Below are 25,412 nucleotides of genomic sequence, written 5' to 3' on the forward strand. Positions count from 1 at the left end.
GGCTCCTCCGTCCATGGGATTTTCCAGGCAAGAGTACTGGAGTGGGGTGCCAGTGCCTTCTCAATTCTGAGGGCAATGAGTCTGGAACTTCCAATTCCTGCCTTTATATAAACGCAGAATCAAGTCACAAGATTGTTTCCAGTCAGTATCAATTCAGGCATCTGTATACAGTCATGTTCTCTGTCTCCAATCATTTCCATGACATCATAAGGCCAAACAGTATTTGAGGGTTAGTGGCAGAAGCATTTTTATGTGAAAAGGTGCCTTGCTGACAAAATTTGGTTTAGGAAACCAAGAGGTACATATGTTGTTATTCAGTTGCTCAGTCATGGCCGACTCTTTGTGACACCGTGGACTGCAGCACGTCAGGCTTCCCTGTCCTTCACCATCTCATGTTCATTGAGTTGGTGATCCTATCCAAGAAACTCATCCTCTGTTGTCCCCTTCTCCTCCTGCCTTCAATCTTTCCCAACATCAAGGTCTTTTCCAATGAGTCAGTTCTTCGCATCAGGTGGCCAAAATATTGGAGTTTCAGCTTCAGCATCAGTCCTTCCAATGAACATTCAGGACTGATTTCCTTTAGGATAGACTAGTTTGATCTCCTTGAAGTCCAAGGGACTCTCAAGAGTCTGTTCCAACACACTTCAAAAGCATCAGTTCTTTGGCACTCAGCTTTCTTTATTGTCCAACTCTTACATCCATACATGACTACTGAAAAAACCATAGCTTTGACTACACAGACCTTTGTTGGCAAAGTAATGTCTTTGCTTTTTAATATGTTGTCTAGGTTTGTCATAGCTTTTCTTCCAAGGAGCAAACATCTTTTAATTTCATGGCTGCAGTCACCAACTGTAGTGATTTTGGAACCCAAGAAAATAAAGTTTCTCACTGTTTCCATTGTTTCCCCATCTATTTGCCATGAAGTGATGGGACCAAATGCTATGATCTTGGTCTTTTGAATGTTGAGTTTTAAGCCAGCTTTTTCACTCTCCTCTTTCACTTTCATCAAGAGGCTCTTTAGTTCCTCTTCACTTTCTGCCATAACGGTGATGTCATCTGCATATTTGAGGTTATTGATATTTCTCTTGGCAATCTTGATTCCAGCTTGTACTTCATCCAGCCTGGCACTTCGCAGGATGTACTCTGCATATAAGTCAAATAAGCAGGGTGACAATATACAGCCTTGACACACTCCTTTCCCAATTTGGAACCAATCTGTTGTTCCATGTCCAGTTCTGGCTGTTGCTTCCTGACCTGCATACAGGTTTCTCAGGAGGCAGGTAAGGTGGCCTGGTATTCTCATATCTTGAAGAATTTTCCAGTTTGTTGTGATCCACACAGTCCAAGGCTTTACAGTAATCAATGAAGCAGAAGTAATTGCTTAATAAACACACAGTCCTGGTCATTTTCTTCTTCGGTCCTTAGCTTGATACATAGACATTCTTATCTCTGTCTAAGGATGGAAGTGAGTAATGTAAAGTATTGGGTTAGCCAAAAAGTTCATTTGGGCTTTTCATAACATGTTACAGAAAAACACAAATAAACTGTTCAGCCGATGCAGTAGTAAAACACACAGCAAAATCACTCTTCATTGATTTTGTACTATGTTTCTTTGTTCTATGCCAACAGAATCGTATTCTTTCAAATATTCAAGCCAACTTTCCCTGTTCCTAGATCTAGCAGAGAGAATTCCACAAAACAAATACAGCTCCCAAGTGACAGCTAACCAAATATGGTGTCCAGTTACCTGTAGACTCTGTTTACTAAAGTTAGTATTACAGTACTTGGCTGTGTATGCTGTGCTGTGCAAAGTCCCTTCAGTCGTGTCAGACTCTAACTCTATGGACTGTAGTCTGCCAGGTTCCTCTGACCATGGGATTCTTTAGGCAAGAATACTGGGGTGGGTTGCCATGCCTTCCTCCAGGGGATTTTCCTGACCCCAAGATCAACCCCGCATCTCTTATGCCTACCTGCATTGCAGGTGGGTTCTTTACCACAAGCGCCACTTGGCTACGGACAATCAAGAATAAGATATAAGTGAATCACCATTACTAGGAAAACCAGCTATAAATGACAGGATAGAGAATTAAGCATCATCTCCTAGAATCAGCCTAATAGAATAATCATAGTATATTAGGAATGGATGTTTTCTACTGAGACCCCAATTACTACTAAACATGCTAAATCTTGAGGCAGAGCTTTGGTCACTCATTAATGAATCTGCCAATTGTAAAGCACCACAGACACACCCCCGATGAAATTGTGCCATCTAAAAAAAATATAACACATGTGATTATAATCTGAACAAACTGACTCTCTTTTGAATCAGAAGTAATGCAATCAATGCAAGTGATTGTGAAGATAATGTTGTCATCAATTACCTTTCTGTTCTTTATACTTTAACCCCAAACTACTACAAGGTATAAGCAACTATTTAGCATTCTTATTTAAATCAGAAAGATATATATATATATATATATATATATATATATATATATAACGAGGTTATATAGTTATAACGAGGTTAAAATTTCTAATGGGATCTTGAGCGTAATTAGCAGTTACTCTGATTAGAGGAGCTTCCCAGGTGGTGCTAGTGGTAAGGAACCCGCCTGGCCATTGCAGGAGACTAGGGTTCAGTCCCTGGGTGGAGAAGATCCCCTGGAGGAGAGCATGGCACCCACACTCCAGTATTCTTGCCTGGAAAATCCCAAAGACAGAGGAACCTAGTGGGCTACAGTCCACAAGGTGACAGAGAGTTGGACACAACTGAAGTGACTTAACACATACACACTCTGATTGGAAGCTAGATGTTTTCGATTGTGGTCTTGAAATTAATTACGAGAGTCAGGATCCACCTCTGGCAACTTATCTCCATGTTCTAAATGAAGCACTGGTTACCATTCCTGATCGGATACCTCTTTAGCGAAGTTTTGAGATACCAGAAGTTTAAGAATTTGGAATCATCTCCATCATCAGAATCGTCTGTGTGTGTTCATTGCTCACTCATGTCCGACTCTATGTAACCCCATGGACTGTAGCCCACCAGGCTCCCCTGTCCGCGGGATTCTCCAGGCAAGAATACTAGAGTGGGTTGCCATGCCTCCTCCAGGGGATCTTCCCGACCCAGGGATTGAACCCAGGTCTCCTGCACTGCAGGCGGACTCTTTACCATCTGAGCCACAAGGGAAGCCTAGGCTACTCAAATATGAGGGCTAATAATGAATATAATATTTATTTGGTAGCTAAGGATCTAAGCAGATTTAGAGTCAATACGCACAACTTTCACTGATGACCCCACTGCAATAACGTACATGTAATTAAGACCACTGTATACATAAGCCCTTAGTGCATGCCATGAAATTCCTTGTTCATTTCAGCTGATACAAGAGTCATGGATTAATTTCTGTCACTTATCTTGTTCTGCCAAAGCACAGGGTTGAACATAATCTAGCTAATTAACAGGTCTCATTAGGTTTTTACTGGCCAGAAGTGCTGAGTTTTTGTTCTATATATATTTCAGCATGATTTTTGTTGGCATGACACACAGAACAGATGGTGGAATCTTCCCTAAGGATGACAAGTTGTGACAATTGTTATAAACATAGAGAGAAGGAAACACAATGCCTCCGATTTGTCAAGTGATTTCTAACCATTATTTCACCTAATCCTCAAAGAAACTCTATGAGATATAAAATACTGTCCCCATTTCTGAGACAAGAAAAATTGAGGCTCAGCAAAGCTAATTAAATACAAGCTACTTTGGGGGGTGTAGGGCATAGAAAGTTGGGTCAATGGTATAGCCATTAAAGAATTGATGCTTCCCTGATGGCTTTGACTAAAAAGAATCTGCCTGCAGTGCAGAAGACCTGGGTTCAACCCCTGGGTCAGTAAGATCCCCTGGAGAGGGAAATGGCAACCCACTCCAGTAGTTTTACCTGGAGAATCCCATGGACAGAGGAGCCTAGCAGGCTGCAGCCCTGGCTCACAAACAGTCAGACACGACAGAGAGACTAACAGCAAAATTAGTTAAATACAAGCTGTCTGTGGAGTGTGGGGTAGAAAAAAGTGGGGTCAGTGGTATAGCCATGAAAAAGAGCATCTTCTTGTTGAATGAGTTTTTCAAGTAGCTGCTTTGGCCACATCTGACCATCCCAATAGTTAGAAGTCTGAACCCAACCCGCAGGGACCCGAAAACCAGAAGCCCTTCTGAAAGTGCCTGATGTGTGCGAATGAGTCCCAGAGAAGCCATCTCCTCCACAAGCCGGTGTACAGGCTCGTCGAGGCTGGGCATAGTGAATGATGAACACCCTTATGTAACCCTTCCATCCAAGGCACAACTATAGACCTAAACGTTGGTGCCAGTTCTGTGGGTCCAGCCTTCCCTTGATGTTCTTTAACATGGGCCTGTATTAGAGTTCCAGGCTGGAGATGAAGAACCTCATTGCCCAACAGAACTGCTCTGACAAGACTGTCAGGAAAGCTGAAATAGCCAGAGCAGAAGCCTGGCAGGTTAAAGGAGTGACTTCAGGGTGCATGGAGGCACTGCTGTGACCAAGTGGCCTCAGACACCAAGGGCCGATACTAACAACCCGGGAGAGGGCTGGTGGAGGAGCTGGGAGCCGGCCCTCGTCAGGCAGAGGCTTCAAACCAACATCACATGATGATAAGCCCTGCAAATGGCTCTGGCCACACATCAAAGCACAAACAAATGCCCTGCTCCAAGACGTTCTGTGTAACACACACATCTCTCAATCCTTCAGGCTCAAAGGAGGCAGGTTTTTAGAAATGCTATCCGCTCTTTCACGTTGACGCTCAACTTGAACTGTACTCCTTTATGTGTATGCAGGCTTAGACTCAGTAATTGCAAGCCCTAGGACAGTAACAAATTGTTCTTGTGTGCGGGGGCGAGGGAAGATGGCAAAGGAGGGCTGATACGCACTGTATTTGTAGCGCTTACAGCTCAGGAGCAGGAAACCAGACAGAAATAAAGGATAGACCCTCCTATGGGATGCCCCAAGTTTCCCACGATGCCTTCTCTCCTGCCCCAAAGAAACAAACTTAGGTTTATGGAGTCCTCATTTATCACAATCTGGATCTTCCCTCCTTTTAGCCCCCATCTTGACATTCTTATATTTAAAAAAAAAAAAATTCCTCTCTCTAATAAGAATTTGGACCAATCATTTGGGTTCAGATTTTTAAGGCCTTCCCTGGTAGCTCAGCTGGTAAAGAATCTGCCTGCAATGCAGGAGACCTGGGTTCAGTCCCTGGGTTGGGAAGATCCCCTGGAGAAGGGAACAGGTACCCACTCCAATATTCTGGCCTGGAGAATTCCATGGACTATGTAGGGTCAGACAAGACTGAGCCACTTTCACTTTTCAGATTTTTAAGACTATGGGAAAATAATAATAACGAGAGAGCAGTTTCCCAAAAATAAACATTAACTGCAGTATAGAAGAACCTAACATTTCTCCCCTTCGCCATATAGTTTATCTTAAATTATGTCAGAATAGTTTCAGAACCAAAATCAATTCAACCTCTTTTTTCAATTGGAGCATAACTGCTTTAAATGCTATTTCTTCTGTACAAGGAAGTATATCTGCTATCTGTATGTATACATCCCTTCCCTCACGGACCTCCCTCCCACGACCTCCATCCCACCCTTCTAGGTCGTCACGGAGAACAAGGCTGAGCTCCCTGTACCATACAGCAGCTTCTCAATAGCTATTTTACACACGTGTGTGTGTGTTTAGTTGCCTAGTCATGTCCAATTCTTTGCAACCTCATGGACTACAGCCCACCAGGCTCCTCTGTCCATGGGGATTCTCCAGGCCAGAATACTGGAGTGGGTTGCCATGCCCTCCTCTGGGGAATCTTCCCAACCCAGGGATTGAACCCAGGTCTCCCACATTGCAGGCGGATTCTTTACCATCCGAGCCATCAGGGAAGCCCAAGAATACTGGAGTGGGTAGCCTATCCCTCCTACAGGGGATCTGCCTGACCCAGGAATCAAACCGGGGTCTTCTGCATTATAGGCAGATTCTTTACCAGCTGAGTTACCAGGGAAGCCTACTTTAGGGACAATAGTGTATAAATGTCAATCTTCTTCAACGTCTTCCTATGTCCAGTCTCCAGGCAGGGACTCTAGTAAACACAGTCTCAGGATTTTATCCTCAAAACAGCTCTGTGAAACAAATCTTATGACCCACTTCCACAAATGGGGAAACAGAAGCGAGGAAGGATCAAACAGTGGGAAGTGGGCAAGTTGGAGGGGCAGAAATCACAAACTTTCGACTTTAAGCCCAGAGCTCTTAAAATCAAGTTACTCTTTGTTTTTATTTAAAACCAAGTTGTATAGGACTTTTTAAAATAGCTTTTTATTCTTTGTGGTTTGGGGAAAATTAGAAAGTCTTTGAAAGCAAAATTAAAGGCTAAGTCTGCACATAAAGTTTTAATGCTTATGATCAGAAAACCTAAACACTTCCACCAAAAATACATGATGATGAAATAATGCCTTAATTTGGTGCCAGCGTTTCATAAAATTTTAGGATTTCTGTAAATGCCTCCTTTTTGATTGAGGGCCTGGTGCATCCTCAAATTGGCTGCTCCTTGCTTTTTTAGAGGAAAGGCTTTTCATACTCACTGACGCCCCTGGCACATGCCTCTCTGGCAAGTGCATGAAATTGAGTTAATTCTGAGCATGAAGTCAAACCACACGCCCTAAAAAAGAAAGTCAAAGGAAAGAACATGCGTGTTTGCTTGAATCAGCGACTGCCTCATTTCCACCTTTCTGGACCTAAATAATTATGTACAGTGCTCAGATCATCAGTCATCTAAGGCCCCAGACTCTGGGCTTGTCGAGAAGCCTCTCAACCCTGCCTGGACCTGAGCTAATTGGTCTGACTCTCACTTGCCGAACCCACTGGACCTTCAAAATCCGGGGCCATGTGTCGGCTTGAGGTTTTTAGATGAAAGTGACAGAAGCTGTCTCTGACTGAGTAGGTAGAAAATGAGATTAAAGATATCATGTAGTTCCCAGAGGGCTTCCCTGGTGGCTCAGATGGTAAAGAATCCGCCTGCAACGTGGGAAACCTAGGTTCTATCCCTGGGTTGGGAAGATCCCCTGGAGAAGGGAATGACTACCCACTCCAGTATTCAAAAAACTCCAGGAGTTAGTGAAGGACAGGGAAGGCTGGTGTGCTGCAGTCTATGGGGTTGCAAAGAGTCGGACAGGACTGAGCGACTGAACAACAGCAAAAAAGTTCCCAGAACCACAGGGAGCGCTAGGGACGCAGGGTCGAGGCTGAGGTTCTGGGAACAATGGTCAAAATCATGCTATAGGAGTGACGTGATGAAGAAAATAGTGCAGCCATCCTCAGGGGTTGGGCACTGTCACTTCTGTGTCAAGAACTAAGCCTGGAAAGTATGGCTAATGCCCTGTTGACAGAGAGAGGGGCACAAAGTGAGCATCTCTGCTGTGTCACTAGGTACAGAGTCAACCACTGGAGAAGGTGTCTCTGATTGGCAAGCCCTTTGTCACCTACCTGTGCCTGAGTATCCAGGCCATCTCCAGCATTACGGGAAAAGCTGGTCTTTGGCACACGGCAAAACTTGCAAAGAATTCGCAAATGTCAAAAGGGATGGGGCGCAGATGTGTTTTCAAAGCAAATGACAGAGGTAATATCCATTTCTTGGCACAATAAAATAAATATAACAATTCCTATTTTTGAATTGAGAAATCAAAAAAGGTATAACTTACCTGAATTCATAATGACAAAGCCAGAATTCCTGTTTTATTTTTTTCTGATTCAAAAGTCCATGAACTTTCAACTAAGCTATCCTGCCACTTTCTTTTAATAAAATAAGAATTATTCTAAAAAAGAGAGAGAATTGTCCCAATTCAATATTCTAGACAACACCAGAAATATCAGACATATAAGAAAAGTAAAATATCTTAAACTGGTGATCATGTTTATTTGATTTAGGTTTGATATTCCCAGACAAAATAGTCACTGCTGTTCAACTGAGCTACCTACCTATATTTTCCTCTTTGAGTTAAGTATGGGTCAAACACTGAATCAAAATGGTATAACTTTATATTTTTTGACTCATTTATCTGTTTTCTTACAGGATATTAGGAGATGACCTGCAAGAGCAGTTTAATGTATAAGGCTGTCAACAGGGAGATTTAGGTCTGTGTAGACAAAAGCACATACCCATTAAGCTTCTACTCTGTGCAAAGCATTGTTCCAGCCACTGGGGAAGAAATGATGACTCTGCTGTGGAGAAGTTCAAAGTTATGTAAATAATTTCAGCAGTGCAGTGAACGTTGCAATATGACCACATATAAGATAGGACAGAAGCTCACAGGACATCAAACCAATATTTAGAGAATCTGGGAAGACTTCTCAAAGGAGGTTCCAGGCACTAGAGAAGCCCCAGTTCAGTTCAGTTCAGTCGCTCAGTCACGTTCGACTCTGCGACCCCACAGACTACAGCACACCAGGCCTCCCTGTCCATCACCAACTCCTAGAGTTTACACAAACTCATGTCCATTGAGTCGATGATGCCATCCAACTGTTTCATCTTCTGTCATCCCCTTTTCCTCCTGACTTCAATCTTTCCAAGCATCAGGGTCTTTTCAAATGAGTCAGCTCTTTGCATCAATGGTCAAAGTATTGGAGTTTCAGCTTCAACATCAGTCCTTCCAGTGAACACTCAGGACTGATCTCCTTTAGGATGAACTGGTTGGACCTCCTTGCAGAGAGGCCCCAGCCATGTTCATTCATCATTCTACAAAATTCTATGAGCATCTATGGATCACCTTGTGTAGGCTTTGCTAAGGGTTAGATGTTTAGCATTCAAATTAGTCTATACCCACCTGGAACTCAGAATCTAGTGAAGAAGACATAAATAAAACAAGCAGTTATACTAGCACTTTATTAAATGTCATTGGAATAAGTGTTACCAAGAGAAAATAACAGTTTTATGAGAATTTATAACAAGAGAACTTATCGTAATGCAGATGAGGTCGTCAAGGGGTATTGGGAGACCATTCTCCTTGGGTCTCTCACATTCATGTATATCTTGCGTCAGCTTTTGTTCCCTTCTTTCTTTTCATGGATGTTTATATAAGAAGCAGCCTCAAAAGATAGAGATAGTGTCTCCCTCTGAAGCACAGGGAAGGTTTCCTATTGCACCCTCCATGGCAAAGGATGGGCAGGTTTGCCGAAAGTCCCCTTTAGAAGATCAGGGTTCTTCGGCATGAGTTTCCGCAGCTGCGCGGCAAACCCACTGTGTGTACAGCACTGACATGCTCTACTCTGCACCATCCCCCTGAGCCTTCGGGGACAAGAGGAACTGAGGCAAAAGCACAGCTGTGTTGCCTCCTGTGCTGTGAGTAATAAGGAAGCTGAGGGACTTCCCTAGTGGACCAGGGGCTAAGAGTCCACCTGCCAACGCAGGGGACACAGGTTCGATCCCTGGTTCAGGAAGATTCCGCATGCCACAGGGCAACTAAGCCCATGCACCACAACTACTGAGCCTGTGCTCCAGGGCCTGTGCACCCCGACGGCTGCACCTGCATGCCCCAGAGCCTGCAGCAGGAGAAGCCCCCGCAATGAGAAGCCCACAAATCGCAACTTGAGACTCTGCTCGCCTCAACTAGAGAAAGTCCGCACGCAACACTGAAGAGTCAGTGCAGCCAAAAAAAGAAAAGAACTAAAAGAAATGAAAGTAAGGGCAAATCTGAGTAAGGCTGCCAAACCTAACTGCCTCACTGGCTTTTGATTGCTGGCTTCTAGCGGATTTTAAACTAAACTCCCAAGAGCTTCCTTATAGAAAACACCTCTGACATATGGGTCACTGGAGTAACGATTGCTTATCTTTCTGGAACTTGGAGCTAGATCTTGCCCGTTGGGACCAGTTGAGACCATGGACCATCTGAGTGGGCCTGAGTGAATGCTCGATGGATGACTTTTTGACAACATAGGGCCCAAAACTCCACCCTTAGAGCAGCTAATGAAGTCATTCTCTGAACATGCAGCCTGTAACAGGCCCGAAAGCTGAGTACTCTCGTGCAGACCAGCCGTGACCTCACTTTTCTTATCCGCAGTCATTTTTCCCCATGCCTCAGATCACCCTGCCCCTCTAACCCTTAAACATCCCTAAACCCCATCTTCTGGGAGGCAGATCTGAGATTTGTTCTCCCGACTCCTCACTTGGCTACCTTGCAAGTAAATTTCTTCTCTGTTGTAAGCCTCAGCCTTTCAGCATCTGGTGTGTTGCATGTCTGGCAAATGAACCTGGTCTGGTAATAATAAAGACTGTCTCTGACCCACAAGTTTTGTGTCTTCTGCCAGCATCTATGAAAGTGTGGCAGGATAAAATGTTAGCTTACACAGAAGGTAGAGCTTCAGACCATTCAAGGCGTGGGGGTAGGATTAGTCTCCTTGAGGAAGGTTTAAACTGAGGCCTAAAGAATAAGAAGCTGATAGTGGAGATTGATTGCCAGGAGAACCAACCACATAATTGGAGAGTGGTGTGCCTGGAGAAGGAGAGGAAGTGAGGAAGCATGGAGCCCTTTCCCCATGCCTTCCCCTACACATCTCTTCGCCTGGCTGTTGATTCACATCCTCTAATAGCCTTTATAATAAGCTGGTAATCTAGTGAGTACATGGGTTTCCCAAGTTCTGTAAGCCACCAGGTTAATCAAACCAAAGAGGGAGTCATAGGAACCTCTGATTTATAGGCAGGCAGAGGAACCTGGGCTTGAGATTGGCATCGGAAAGGGGAGCAGTCTTGCAGGACTGTGGGGTGTGTGGAATCCGATGCTATCTCCAGGTATATAGCCTCAGAATTGAGTTGAACTGAAGGACACCTCACTGATGTCAGAGAATTGATTGTTGGATGGTGTGGGGAAATTGCCCTCCCCAGACGCTGAAACCGTATGCCGAACACAAGTAAAGGAGTTGAGTATGTCCTGGGAGATAATTCTCCACGGTCCTCTCTTTTATCTACCTTCTTGCAAGATGCTTACATACCCTTTGTTCTAGACGCCAGAGCTGAAATTATTTTGGGCTGAGTTTTGAAAACATTCTAGTCAACCTCAGTGCACACTAAGTCCTGCCTCTAAGAACTGAGCCTGGCCAAGCCAGACTTGCTTCCCATAACACTCTTTTCTAAACTGTTTGCATAGTGAATAGTTTGAGAAGATATTAATGAAATACAGTCTTACTTTGGAGTAGAAACATGCTTGCTGTCTGTGCTATGCTTAGTTGTTCAGTCATATCCAACTCTTTGTGACCCCATGGACTGTGGCCCACAGGCTCCTCTGTCCAAGGCGATTCTCCAGGCAAGAATGCTGGAGTGGGTAGCCATTCCCTCCTTCAGGGGATCTTCCCAACCCAGGGATGGAACCTAGGTCTCCTGCATTGCTGGTGGATTCTTTACTATCTGAGCCACTAGAGAAGCCCAAGAATACTGAAGTGGGTAGCTTATCCCTTGTTCAGGGGAACTTCCTGACCCAGGAATCGAAGCAGGGTCTCCTGCATTGCAGGCGGATTCTTCACCAGCTGAGCCACCAGGGAAGCCCAGAAGCATGCTTACTATCCCATTATAGTTCCTTCCTATAATACAACTCATTGCATACAGAGGTGTTATCTGGCCCTCTTGGTATCACCAGATAGGAAGCAGAACTTGGAGAAACAATATGAAAAATGTTGATGGCTACTACTATTACTTTGAGAAATCTGGGTCTTCCACCAGCCTCTATGAAACTGTGGCAGGCTTACTTCATAGTTTGCAAGTAGGGTAAAATCTAATCCTTAATTCACAGTCCTTAAAAGTACTCTGTAAGATGTTAGTCAATGGGATTTTTAAAAATTTTATTGAAAGATAATTGCTTTACAGAGTTTTATTGTTTCTGTCAAACTTCAACATGAATCAGCCATAGGTATACATATATCCCCTCCCTTTTGAACCTCCCTCGCATCTCCCACCCCATCCCACCTCTCTAGACTGATACAGAGCCCCATTTGAGTTTCCTGAGCCATACAGCAAATCCTCATTGGCTATCTATTTTACATATGGTAATGTAAGTTTCCATGTTACTCTTTTCATACATCTCACCCTCTCCTCCCCTCTCCCCATGTCCATAAGTCTATTCTCTATGTTCGTTTCTCCAGTCAATGGGATTTTATAGTTCCATATTTTGGCTATAGTGTATAGCCATATATCCATATTTATTTGGTATAGTTACCTACACATCTCTAGAAAATAGTGCCATAAACTGAGGAAATCAAGCCATCTACTCCCAGAGTGATAGCTGGTACAATGAGGGGAAAAAAAATGCTACAAATAATCACTAGTTTTCAAGGAGCCTACAATATTGGTTGCATAACTGCAGAGTGGTTTAATGGAAACCATGTGGATTTGGTGAAGTTGAGTCCCAGTTTTGCCCCATACCACCTGTCTGAAACTGTACAAGCCACCTGTACAAGCAGATTTCATCTGCTCTGAATTCATCATTCATTAAACAGAGATAATACAACCTACACCATATAGTTCACATGAGTATAAAATGAGATGATAGCATTTAAATAATAGTAACAAATTTTTCTACCAAGCCACTCTTAAAATTGAACAACTATAGCTCTCCTTAAGAAAGCTAGCTGTTGAAGAAGATGGATAAACATTTTCAAGATGAGTTTGTTCTTGACCTAAAACTTTTTATTGTTGGGTCACTGACAGAAATTTGTCCATTTGTGACAACCTTAGTTTGATCTTTCTCAAAGTTTTGCCAAACTCAGGGAAAATGGTGAGACCAAATAAATGCATTAGATGTTAAAATACAACCCACTTCCATCTAGAGGCAAAAGGACTTTCTTTCCCATAATCAATAACATCATATATCCTATAATATTGGTAGCCAATACTTGAAAAACTATTGCAGTAGAACCACCGTGACTGTCTGTATCTCTAGATAATCCCTAGAAGCACAGCCACAGAAATTCAGGAAAATGAAGCCATATGTCAATTCCCCAAAACAGGCTGAATGCCAGTTTCTTAAAATGCAAGTAGCAGGTGAGGTTTTTGTTTCTGCTTTTAAATAGCAGTGAAACATCCTCATTCTCAGACTGATGAAGCCCAGGTACATGGCAAAGCCCAGTTCTAAGCTGCTTCTTTAGAGCTTTCAATCTTCCGTGATTTCTGAGCAAATAAAGGTGCCTTTCCATTCCACCGTGATGTTTTTCTGGCACTTGCTTGAGATTATGATAAATCAGCGAAAACCTGATTAATTAAAGCCTCAAGCAGAAGATAATCAAGTGCTTTGGCCTGATGTTTCTTTGCTATTTTGTGGATAGGAATAATTAATCTGAGAGGCCAATGGACTTTGTTATGGGAAGCAAGCCTGGCTTAGCCAAGCCCAAGTCTTAGAGCCAGGGCTTAGCAGTCACTGGGGTTGACTTCAGTTCAGTTCAGTCACTCAGTCGTGTCTGACTCTTTGCGACCCATGAATCACAGCACGCCAGGCCTTCCTGTCCATCACCAACGGGTTGACTTAAGGTATTTTTAAAACTCACCCAAGAGTAATTTCAAATTCGGTATCTGACCCTTCTTCCTTTCACCTTCATTCCTTCACCCTGTACGTACTTTCTACCATGACCTATCACTTCATGCCACTTACTGGTTTATCCATTAGTTTCCCTCCTTAAAATCAGGAACTGTATTGATTTAACTATTAACCTAACATAGTTGTTTAATGAAATTTTTCATTTTTAAGTAGAATGAATCAGAAAATAAAATATAGTAACTTGTCTGATAAAAAAAAAAATTACACTCCAAAATACAAGCAGAGAAACGGCCATCAGGCATTCTGGCAGTAAGCTAAGTGAGTCAGATTTGCATTTCAAAACTCTAATTAAAGTTCCTTTCTCCTTCCCCCCCTCCCCCAAAAGGGTCTAGCCCTAGGACTATTTAGGAGAACCCAGAAGAAAAAGCTGAAGCCTTTGCCTTCTTTCTTGCACCTCTAATTACCAGAGCACAAAATAAAGCTTAGATTTTAGGACTATGAAAGGCTAGAGATCCCCGAGGGTGGCTGGACAAGTCCCTGTACCTCAGAGCTCCTGGGGTCCAAGCAGACAGACTGGAAGACTTGCTCCTCACAGAATTCTGAGAGAGCAGACCATGAAGTTACTTCATCCTAAAGAGGTTTTCTCAAAATACCTATTCACTCTTCGAAGAGCCACATATTGGTCTGTGGTTCCAGTGATCAGGGTGAGCATCAGAAGATCTTTATCAAGCCAAGTGCCCAACTGTATTCATGCTCTCGGTTTTGCACCTTCACAGGTAATTTTAACTATTAAAGATACTTCGTCATTTAATTCATGTTCAACATTTTCAGCCAGCATTCCTTTCTCCCATGATCTTATGTGGTTCTCAGACATAAATATATTCAACCAAAACAAATTCAATAAAAACAAAACCAAAATGTGTGGTTTGTACACACAGTAAACATTAATCATATCTAACATTTTCAGAACTCCACTGAACCCAGAATTAGCATCTTTACAGAGTATCCTTGGTGGCTCAGACAGTAAAGAATCTGCCTGCAATGCAGAGACCTGGGTTCAATCCCTGCGTCAGGAAGATCCCCTGGAGAAAGGAATGGCAACCCACTCCAGTATTCTTGCCTGGAGAAGTCCATGGACAGAGAAGCCTGGTGGGCTACAGTCCTTGGGGTCACAAAGATCTAGAAAATGACTGAGTGACTAACACTTTCATATACTTTCATAAGAGAGAGATGCTTCTGATGAGTTAAGGATTATTAATTATTTCCCAAATCCCTTTTTACCAAAAACAACAGAAGTACAGGCAGCACTACATATCAGTGAGACTGAGTAGGAAGTCAGGGGGCTATTCCAGTAGGTAGCAAACCCAATGCCAAGAGGCACTGAGCATCAGGAGGACCTGATGGAAGAAAGCAGTGACCTCATGGGAAGGCATTCTAAAGAGAAAGGACAAAGGAGTCCCAGGAGCAATCTAGGATCCAAGCAATAGAGATACTAGGGAACTTTTAGGACCAGGACCCTATTACAAATAAAGGCTTGATCGCAAGAAACAATGAGGAGCCCATTTAACTGAAAAGGGCACAGGGAAGAGCAGACTCATTCTCCTCAAGCAAGAAGCCTTTCTGGTAGGACCTGCATTGGACTCTGTCTGCAAGTGAGTATTAGGAAGACCCAGCAGTAGACAGTAGAGTTCCTGTAGCGATAGACCCTGCTGCCTCCCAAGTATTGGGATGGGAGAGACAGCAGATGAGCAATTTACCTCCTAAAAGACACCTCCTTGAAATAGGAAATTTGGAAAGTCTCTCAAAATGAGCATCACCATCTTGCTAAGGAGGAAACATCACAGGCAGTCTAAGAACATATAAGTCCCCTACCTATGAACCTTCAATTCCAGAACTTTCAAAGATGTGAACGTACATCTGGTTCCAACAAGGAACCAGAACCTGTGCCATCAACATCAGGCCTGAGTGAAACTGCAGCTTGCCCTCTATTGTCTTCCATCTATTGCTGTTGCTCCTTCAGCTCTGCCATCTCCCACCCCCGCCCCCCAATTAGTAACACGTCCATCCTCTTCACTGGATGCCAACCCCTGTATGCCAGCTGTTGTACTGCACTACTGTACTTTTCAAGGTATCGTAGTATAAGATTAAAAATGTATTATTTTTGTGTTTGTTTTTTATGTATTATTTGTGTGAAAAATATCATAAAATTATTACAGTACAGTCCTATTAATATATAGCCAATGGTGTTAGTTGGCTGCCTAGGCTAACTCTGTTGGACTTCAAAACACATTGGACTTAGGAGGGTGACCTCAGGATGGAACTTGTCTGCATGCAGGGAACTTTACTGTACTCGTCTATTTGCAAACTGCCCTGCCTAGAGCCTCCCTCTCACTGATCGCGTATCTCTCTCTTGACCTTGGCACCTCTTCCTCTCTTCCCTTTCGCAGTCCTCTACCCCTCTTCTGCAGCCCATTGGCTCCCAGATACATAAGAAAGAGATGCTCTGTCCAACTACCACAGAAAGCAGTCACTTATCCTAACTCCAAAGTTCTGGGCTCCAAGTGAGCTCTTGTTAAAAACTTCCTGAAATTTTGAGGCGGTTTGAATGGAAATGTTGCTCATAGTCCCTTGTGAGATTAAAAAAAAAGAAAAAAAAAGCTTCTTCTATACTTCAAAAATAGCAGCAAACCTGGGAGAATACAGCAAGTTCCCTTCTGTATTTAACCAGGTGAGCTCTCAGAATTCAAAATAATCTAATTGAAGACTTCTGTTCTATTCATTAGGATATCCAGAAAGACTGGATAATCTCTACAAGACTATAAGATAAATAAGGCCAATGAGAAATCTCTGTCTTACTTATCGATGCAAGCCCAGTGCCCACACACTGGCTTATACATAAGACACTCGACAAATGTTGGTTTAATGAGTTAATGAATGATTTTCCTTTATTGACCTTTATCTGGATTTGGCAACTTTAAGTTAGAAAATTTCTTTAAAACCTGTAACTAAGACGCATCTTTAATTCACCTTTGTTGGAGATGAGGAACACATCTATGCCTCCATAGTACTCTTTGCTTACACACGCCCTCCTCTTCTATTATGATGTAAATTAACCCAAACCTTCAGCCTCTCCCTAGCAGTCTCAGAACCTTGAACTCTTAGTTCAGAATGCACAGGCTCTTATTATTCCCACATGTTCCCCATCTCACCGTGCATGAGCTTCTTCACTCTAATTTTATGCTCCTCTCCCTGTAACCTCTGGTCTAGCAAATAAGTCACTGCATTACTTTGTATTTTTCAATCTCTTTGTTTAAAATTTAATTATTAATAAGTGGTATCAGATATATTCTACATTGGTCCTAAAAGAAAATGTAATTTATGTGACTTGGAGTTCACATAAATAAGTTACTTTGCTATGAATAAACTTATACATTGATTTTGTTATAAAAACACTAAAAATAAAATCTGCCAGGAATAATGACAAATAGATTTAATTAATTTTGTGATTTATTCCATTTCAGTCTGTAAAGATCACTTTTTTACTCATTAATAGTATTATGTGCATAGCCCAAAACATAACACATGGTAATAATTTATACTGTTTCTTTGTCATTATGATCATCATAATCAAAATTATAAGATTGGTCATTTTCCTTTCTGCAGAGGAAAACATTTCTTAAAAATGTAGAAAAATATCCACTGAAATTCCTTCCTAACCCAGTAGCTTATATGCCTACTGCTTCTGTCACTCCTTGGTGGTGTTTTGTAAGAAGTGTAAAAAAGTGACAAGGGATATTGGAGGTAGTAAGTGATGTAATCCTCTTCCAAGAGTGGACTAAAACCTAGAGAGCTGAGAGGCCCGAGTTCTGCTCCAATCAGTACAATAGCGAGGTTCCTGCCCACTCTGCCCTATTGAAAGCCTTAGAATCACATGGCAAAAACATAAGGCTCATGTATTCATTGGCTGTCTTATGGCAGGAAGAGGATCCTGCCACGAACTCCAGTAATTATTACTACTATGCTAATTTTAGAGCAGGCCACCATATTACTCTCCCAATGCTCTTCATCCATTAGCTATAATCAGTATGAGTCTTTAATAGCATCTACATACACTGCAACTTTCTTGCCCAACTAACATTGAGAACAGTCACCTTTACAATGAGAGCTTGGGTTTTAGAGATGGACTGTCCTGCTTTGCAATCCTATCACTAACCTTGTACACCTAACCCAAACTCTTCTTGGGTCTGCAGCCTCTTGCATAGACTCTCACCTCAGTGCCCATGTGAGTGAGGTGATTAATTTTAGGAAGTTCCCAGCACAACTCATGGCAAAGTGTAGGAGCAGTGAAACACTATTTTAAAATAGCCATCCATTGCTGAATCATTTCCTCATGGAAAATTAGAGTTGTTCAAGGCTGAAGATGAAGAAGCAGCAACAAATGTTCTGGGCTGTCTTTTTCTTTTTCCTTTACAATTCACAAGTAGGCTTTTGAAGCCCAAAGAAGCAAGATATATGGGGTTATGGGATGAACTGTATGGCCCCCAAATTCATACACTGAAGTTCTAATTTCCAGTACTTCAGAATTTGATTGTATTTGGAAAAAGGTTAAATGAGGTCATTAGGGTGGGCCTTCATCCAGTATGACTGATGTCCTTGAGAGAGGAGGAGATTAGGATACACAACTATGGAGGAAAGACTACATGAAGAAATGGGGAGAAGATAGACACCTATAAGCCAAGGAGAGAGAGTTCAGAAGAAATCAACCCTGCTGACACCTTGATCTCAGACATCTAGGCTTCAGAACTGTGAGAAGATAAGCCGTTGTTGCTTAAGCAACCCAGTCCATGGTACTTTATTATAGCAGCCCTAGCAGAATAATACAGAGCGCTTAGTGAGTGAAGTCGCTCAGTCGTGTCCAACTCTGACATGTCCTACTACGCTTCTCTGTCCATGGGATTCTCCAGGCAAGAATACTGGAGTGGGTTACCATTTCCTTCTCCAGGGGATCTTCCTGACCCAGGGATCGAACCCAGGTCTCCCGCATTGGAGGCAGACGCTTTAACCTCTGAGCCACCAGCTTAGGCCATGATAATAGATCAAAAAGAATGAAGAATCCCCCAGACGCTCTGGCTCTACAGGAGACACACTGAGCATTGTTCAATCAGGCAGGGACTGGAAATGCGGAGTGCATTAGAACATTGGAGACTGATCCAGGATGAGGAGACCATCCGGGGGATGTACATCCTAGGGCATATCCATGGCAGGCAGTCCCTCTCCAGAGAGATTCAACAGTGGCTACTCCATCTCACTCCTTCACCATCACCTCCACCAGCATGGACATACATTTCAAGGCCAGCAAAGTACAATGTCAATCATGGAAGTCCACTATGGACTTGACTTAATATTTCACTTTCATCATAAATATCAAGAAAGGTTTTTTTAAGTAAAAATTCCAAATAATATTAATCTAGAGGAAGAAGGAATAGGCGCTGTCCAGGCAGATGAATTGTTTAATTTAGAAGGTCCTGGGAAGAAGTGGAAATTTTATTTAAAGACTGAAAAAGAATAATTCCTAAAGAAAGGCAAGTTCATTAGGGTAGATAGTGCTACACAGACATTTAGATGAAAGCTCTGGAGATTAATCTTCTGTTCAAATCCAGAAGATTTAATGAACTTCTTGAAAGAAAATCCTGGGAGAGGGCCTATTTGATACATAAAATTAAATTAAATTTTTTCTGGAATAGTTGAATTTTGAATGAGAACATTAAACTTGTCTGTAATCAAAAGTCATCTTGTTGGTTTGGAGATATAAAAAGACAATTTGTACTTCTTCATGCTAATCAATCATGCAGATATATTTTTCAAATGTTTCTATGGTATTATATTTAAAACCACTCAGTGTGAAATTATCATTTTAGTGAAATAAGTGAGTAAAAACTGTTTTGCCTTTACCATATTCTACTTATTCATTATTTTTCATTTAACTGAGACTATTTTTTTCAGTCACTTATTATATACTAGGCACTCTGTTAGGCACCAGGAGAACCCAATAAACAAGACAAGCTCTTCTCTGCTTTCGTGATGCTTACAGTCTCCCAGGTAGGCAGGCATTTAAACAAAGTCACATGAAAAATCATTTAAGAAAAGTAATACTGGGTCAAGATACAAATAACTAGGCCTGAATTTCAAGAAAAAAAAAAAAACTTGAAAGGAAAGAAAAAATCTCCAAACAAATTACATATCACTTTTAATATATAAAATTGTGTAATATAAAATTTAAAAATATAAAAGTTATGTACCTCATGTATCAACTCTCCTCCTTCAGGTTTCTTTTTAAATTATCACTTCTTTTAAAATTATCATCCAGAACTTCTGAAAGCTGAACTTTGCCTAAAAAAGTATCTCTTGCTTCGGGTTGTTTGTAAATTGGATGTATTTCTGAACATAGAGTCTAATCTTTCACATTTTGCTGGGAAATGGAAGAGAAGAAATCATTGCAAATCATGGGAGAATTCAGAAATGTGCTCCCATTTTGCAGGAAAGATCAGAGTGACAGGATCCCAACTAGCAATCCAGAGACTAATTTAAGGCTAAAACCTTAAAATACTCTCTTCTTCCTCTCAGGAAGCATATTTTGTATTAGTCAGGATTCTTAGTTGCAAGTTATAGAAGTTGACTCTGAGTGAAAAAGCACAGCAGGAGAGCATTTGTTTGTTTAAAGACATAGGGTTCTGTTCAGTTCAGTCGCTCAGTCGCTTAGTCGTGTCTGAATCTTTGCGACCCCATGGACTGCAGCACACCAGGCTTCCCTGTCCATCACCAACTCCCGAAGTTTACTCAGACTCATATTCATTGAGTTGGTGATGCCACCCAACCATCTCAACCTCTGTCGTCCCCTTCTCCTCCTGCCTTAAATCTTTCCCAGCATCAGGGTCTTTCCAGATGAGTCAGTACTTTGCATCAGGCGGCCAGCATCAGTCCTTCCAATGAATATTCAGGACTGATTTCCTTTAGAATGGACTGGTTGGATCTCCTTGCAGTCCAAGGGACTCTCAAGAGTCTTCTCCAACACCACAGTTCAAAAGCATCAATTCTTCGGTGCTCAGCTTTCTTTATAGTCCAAGTCTCACATCCATACATGACTATTGAAAAAATCATAACTTTGAGTAGATGGACCTTTGTTGGCAAAGTAATGTCTTTGCTTTTTAATATGCTCTCTAGGTTGGTCATAACTTTTCTTCCAAGGAGCAAGCATCTTTTAATTTCATGGCTGCAGTCACCATCTGCAGTGATTTTGGAGCCCAAGAAAATAAAGGCTGTCACTGTTTCCACTGTTTCCCATCTATTTGCCATGAAGCAATGGGACCGGGTGCCATGATCTTAGTTTCCTGAATGCTGAGTGTTAAGCCAACTTTTTCACTCTCCTCTTTCACTTTCGTGGAGGAGCCTGGTAGGCTGAAGTCCATGGGGTCACTAAGAGTCAGACACGACTGAGCGACTTCATTTTCACTTTTCACTTTCACGCATTGGAGAAGGCAATGGCAATCCACTCCAGTGTTCTTGCCTGGAGAATCCCAGGGATGGGGAAGCCTGGTGGGCTGCCGTCTATGGGGTCACACAGAGTCGGACACGACTGAAGCGACTTAGCAGCAGCAGCAGCAGCTTTCACTTTCATCAAGAGGCTCTTTAGTTCTTCTTCACTTTCTGCCATAAGGGTGGTGTAAACTGCATATCTGAAGTTACTGATATTTCCCTGGACAATCTTGATTCCAGCTTGTGCTTCATCCAGCTCAGCATTTCTCATGATATACTCTGTGTATAAGTTAAATAAGCAGGGTGACAATATACAGCCTTGATATACTCCTTTCCCGATTTGGAACCAGTCTGTTATTCCATGTTCAGTTCTGACTGTTGCTTCTTGACCTGCATACAGATTTCTCAGGAGGCAGGTCAGGTGGTCTGGTATTCCCAGCTCTTGAAGAGTTTTCCACAGTTTATTGTGATCCACACAGTCAACGGCTTTGACATATTCAATAAAGCAGAAGTAGGTGTTTTTCTGGAACTCTCTTGCTTTTTCAATGATCCAACGGATGTTGGCATTTTAATCTCTGGTTCCTCTGCCTCTTCTAAAACCAGCATGAACATCTGGAATCTCATGGTTCGCATACTACTGAAGCCTGGCTTGGAGAATTTTGAGCACTACTTTACTAGCGTGTGAGATGAGTGCAATTGTGTGGTAGTATGAGCATTCTTTGGCATTGCCTTTCTTTGGGATTGGAATGAAAACTGACCTTTTCCAGTCCTGTGGCTACTGCTGAGTTTTCCAAATTTGCTGGCATTTTGAGTGCAGCACTTTCACAGCATCATCTTTTAGGATTTGAAATAGCTTAACTGGAATTCCATCACCTCCCCTAGCTCTGTTCGTAGTGATGCTTTCTAAGGCCCACTTGACTTCACATTTCAGGATGTCTGGCTCTAGGTGAGTGATACATAGGGTAGATTACAGAATTTCCAGCTCCAGGTAATCTTCCAGGGAAAACATTGAAAATCACACTGTAGAACTGGTCTGATAAGGAAACAACTGCAGCAACCACTTCCATCACCAACACTACTGCCCTCCTGCCTTTTGTCACCAGGCCCAGAGTTCGTGTCTGGCATGGGTGCCACTGAGTGGCAGAGCCTGGATGACATGCCTATTTGAGTGTCCCTGCACCATTACTGAAATGCTTTAATTACTCTAACTTTACAGAGGAGGTTTTAACATTTGCCCTGTGGATCTTTGTTTAGTCTTATAATTTCTCTGTATCCTGCAATTTAGTTGTATCCCTTACAAATGGATGTTTTATTTTTTTATAGAGCCTGACGATTTTTATCTCTTAAATGAAAAGTTAGTCCATTTATGTTTATTATGATGACTAACATATGTGGACTTGTTGCTACAATATTATTTTGCACTTACATTTGAGCTGTGTTTTTTCTCTTTCCTTTTTTGATCTTTCAGTTAAACGAAATTTTTATATTCCTTTTCTTCCTTCTCTATTGTGGAAGTTCAGCACTGTATTTCAGACATGACTTAGTGACTGATCAACAACAACATTTAAAACATTTTCCTCCACCCACCCACTTTATCTGCACCATTCCCCACCTCAGTTTACAACCTTACATAATGTGTTTAACTGAAATTTTCTTTTAATTTACCATGCATGGGGATTTAATGAACTTCCTGAATCTAAGCATTGGTCAGTTAAGTTCAGTTCAGTCCAGTTCAGTCGCTCAGTCGTGTCTGACTCTTTGCGACTCCATGAATCACAGCACGCCAGGCCTCCCTGTCCATCACCAACTCCCGGAGTTCACTCAGACTCATGTCTATCAAGTCGGTGATGCCATCCAGCCATCTCATCCTCTGTCATCCCCTTCTCCTCCTGCCCCAATCCCTCCTAGCATCAGAGTCTTTTGCAATGAGTCAACTTTTTGCATGAGGTGGCCAAAGTATTGGAGTTTCAGCTTTAGCATCAGTCCTTCCAATGAACACCCAGGACTGATCTCCTTTAGAATGGACTGGTTGGATCTCCCTGCAGTCCAAGGGACTCTCAAGAGTCTTCTCCAACACCACAGTTCAAAAGCATCAATTCTTTGGCGCTCAGTTTTCTTCACAGTCCAACTCTCACATCCATACATGACCACTGGAAAAACCATAGCATTGGTATTTTTTACCAATTCTGGAAAATTCTCAGCTATTAAACAATACTTTACTCTTCCCCCTAATCTTTCTGTAATCAACTGCTTGACCAGATAATTAGATTATGATATAGTTAAAAAAAAGCCTCTTATATATGTCAACCATATTTTTTCATTTTCTTAATTATTTTATTTTCCATTTCTTACTGTTCTGGGTTTTTTTCTTTTTCTACCTACCAAGAAAATTTTAAGTGTCTTGCTCTTCTATTACACTTTCAACTCCCTCTTTAGTTTCTATAAATATATTAAACATGTTTATATTCTGTGAGCTTCCCAGGCGGCTCAGTGGTAAAGAATCTGCCTGCCAGTGATGGAGGTTCAGTCCATGGGGTCACAAACAGTCACACACGGCTGAGCATGCGCGCACGCACTCTGTGTTGATATTTAAAGAGTCCTCAGGTTTGTTTGTTTTTCTGCTAGCTCTGACTCATGGTACCTTATGTCTGCATGTATTTTGTGACATTTGTGTTACTCATGTAACTTAATCTTGACATGTGAGAAGTCCGAGGCCTAAAAGGAAGGTTTTCCTGAGACAATGTGTTTGCTTCTACTAGGCACTGTAATTCTGGGCATTACAATCCTAGAATGATTTTCAACGAAATCACAAATTAATGGATTTTGTTTATTTGTTTGCTACATAGATAGGATGAACCTAGACCACATATCTATATGAAGATTATAGTTATACATTTCCAAGGGATTGTTTTTTCCTCTCACTCAGCTGCATGTTAGGATAAGCAACATCCTTTACTGTTTCCTCCTGAGGAATGGTTTTATTTCTAGTTTATACCTACATTAAGGAGCTTCCCTGGTGGCTCAGACGGTAAAGCGTCTGCCTACAATGCGGGAGACCCAGGTTCGGTCCCTGGGTTGGGAAGATCCCCTGGAGAAGGGAATGGCAACCCACTCCAGTACTCCTGCCTGGAAAATCCCATGGACTGAGGAGCCTGGTAGGCTACAGTCCATGGGGTCGCAAAGAGTCGGACACGACTGAGCGACTTCACTTCACTTCACTTCACTTTAAGGATATAGAAACATTTGAGTTCCGGTGGCTCAGTAGTAAAGAACCCAACTGCCAGTGCAGGAGACACAGGAGACACGGGTTCAGTCCCTGGGTCAGGAAGATCCCCTGGAGAAGGAAATGGTAACCCGCTCCCAGTATTCTTGTCTAGGAAATCCCATGGACCGGGCAGCCTGGTGGGCTACAGTCCACAGGGTCACAAAGAGTCAGACGTAACTAAGCAACTCAACAGAAACAACAGAGTTAAATCTTAGAGATTTAACATTCTCATGTTGACTAAAAAAAACTCTTCACAGCTATCTTTTCAAATAATTCTCTTTCTCATTATTTTTCTATTATGAACCTCAGAATCTCCAATTAGGTGTATTTTAGATCTAGGTTTTGTCAGTATGTCCTGCATCTTGTGTAACCATCAAATTGTAAGCTCAAAGTCTCCATGGTTTGAGTGCTCTCAAGAAAAGAACAGCGTATCTGTGTATCCACCTCCCTAGGTTCCCATATTCACCGCTGTTCTCACTTCTAAGGATTTCTCACTGCTTCTCCTGGAAACATATTGCAACTCAGTAATACATATGAAATGTTTCAACCCTGAGGTCTAATATTAATAGTGTGCCTTGAGGATATTATTCTTTCAATTCTTAGAAAACAACATGGGCTTTCCAGGTGGCGCTGGTGGTAAAGAATCCGCTGGCCAATGAAGGAGATGCATGAAAGACAGGTTCAACCCCTGAGTTGGGAAGATCCCTGGACTAGGAAATGGCAACCTGCTCCAGTACTCTTGCCTGGAAAATTCCACGGACAGAAGAGGCTGGTGGGCTACAGTCCATGGGGCTTCAAGGAGTCGGACACAGCTGACTGATGGAGCACACAAGCTCTAATAGTTTTCAGTGATACAGCGTGTTCAAGGCATGGTCCTTCTAGAAGAAGACTTCTCTTTTTTCCATTTATTCTTTTTCTTCCTTTTTATAATACGGCTTAAAAGATATCTGTGGCAACTTATATGCCTTGGGAGTTAAGTTACCTATATAACAAATGTAAAAGTGGGTTGAATTAAAATCTGCAGTTTAACACGTTTATTGA

Source organism: Ovis aries, chromosome 12, assembly GCF_016772045.2.
Source record: "Ovis aries strain OAR_USU_Benz2616 breed Rambouillet chromosome 12, ARS-UI_Ramb_v3.0, whole genome shotgun sequence".
NCBI classification, from domain to species: Eukaryota; Metazoa; Chordata; class Mammalia; order Artiodactyla; family Bovidae; genus Ovis; species Ovis aries.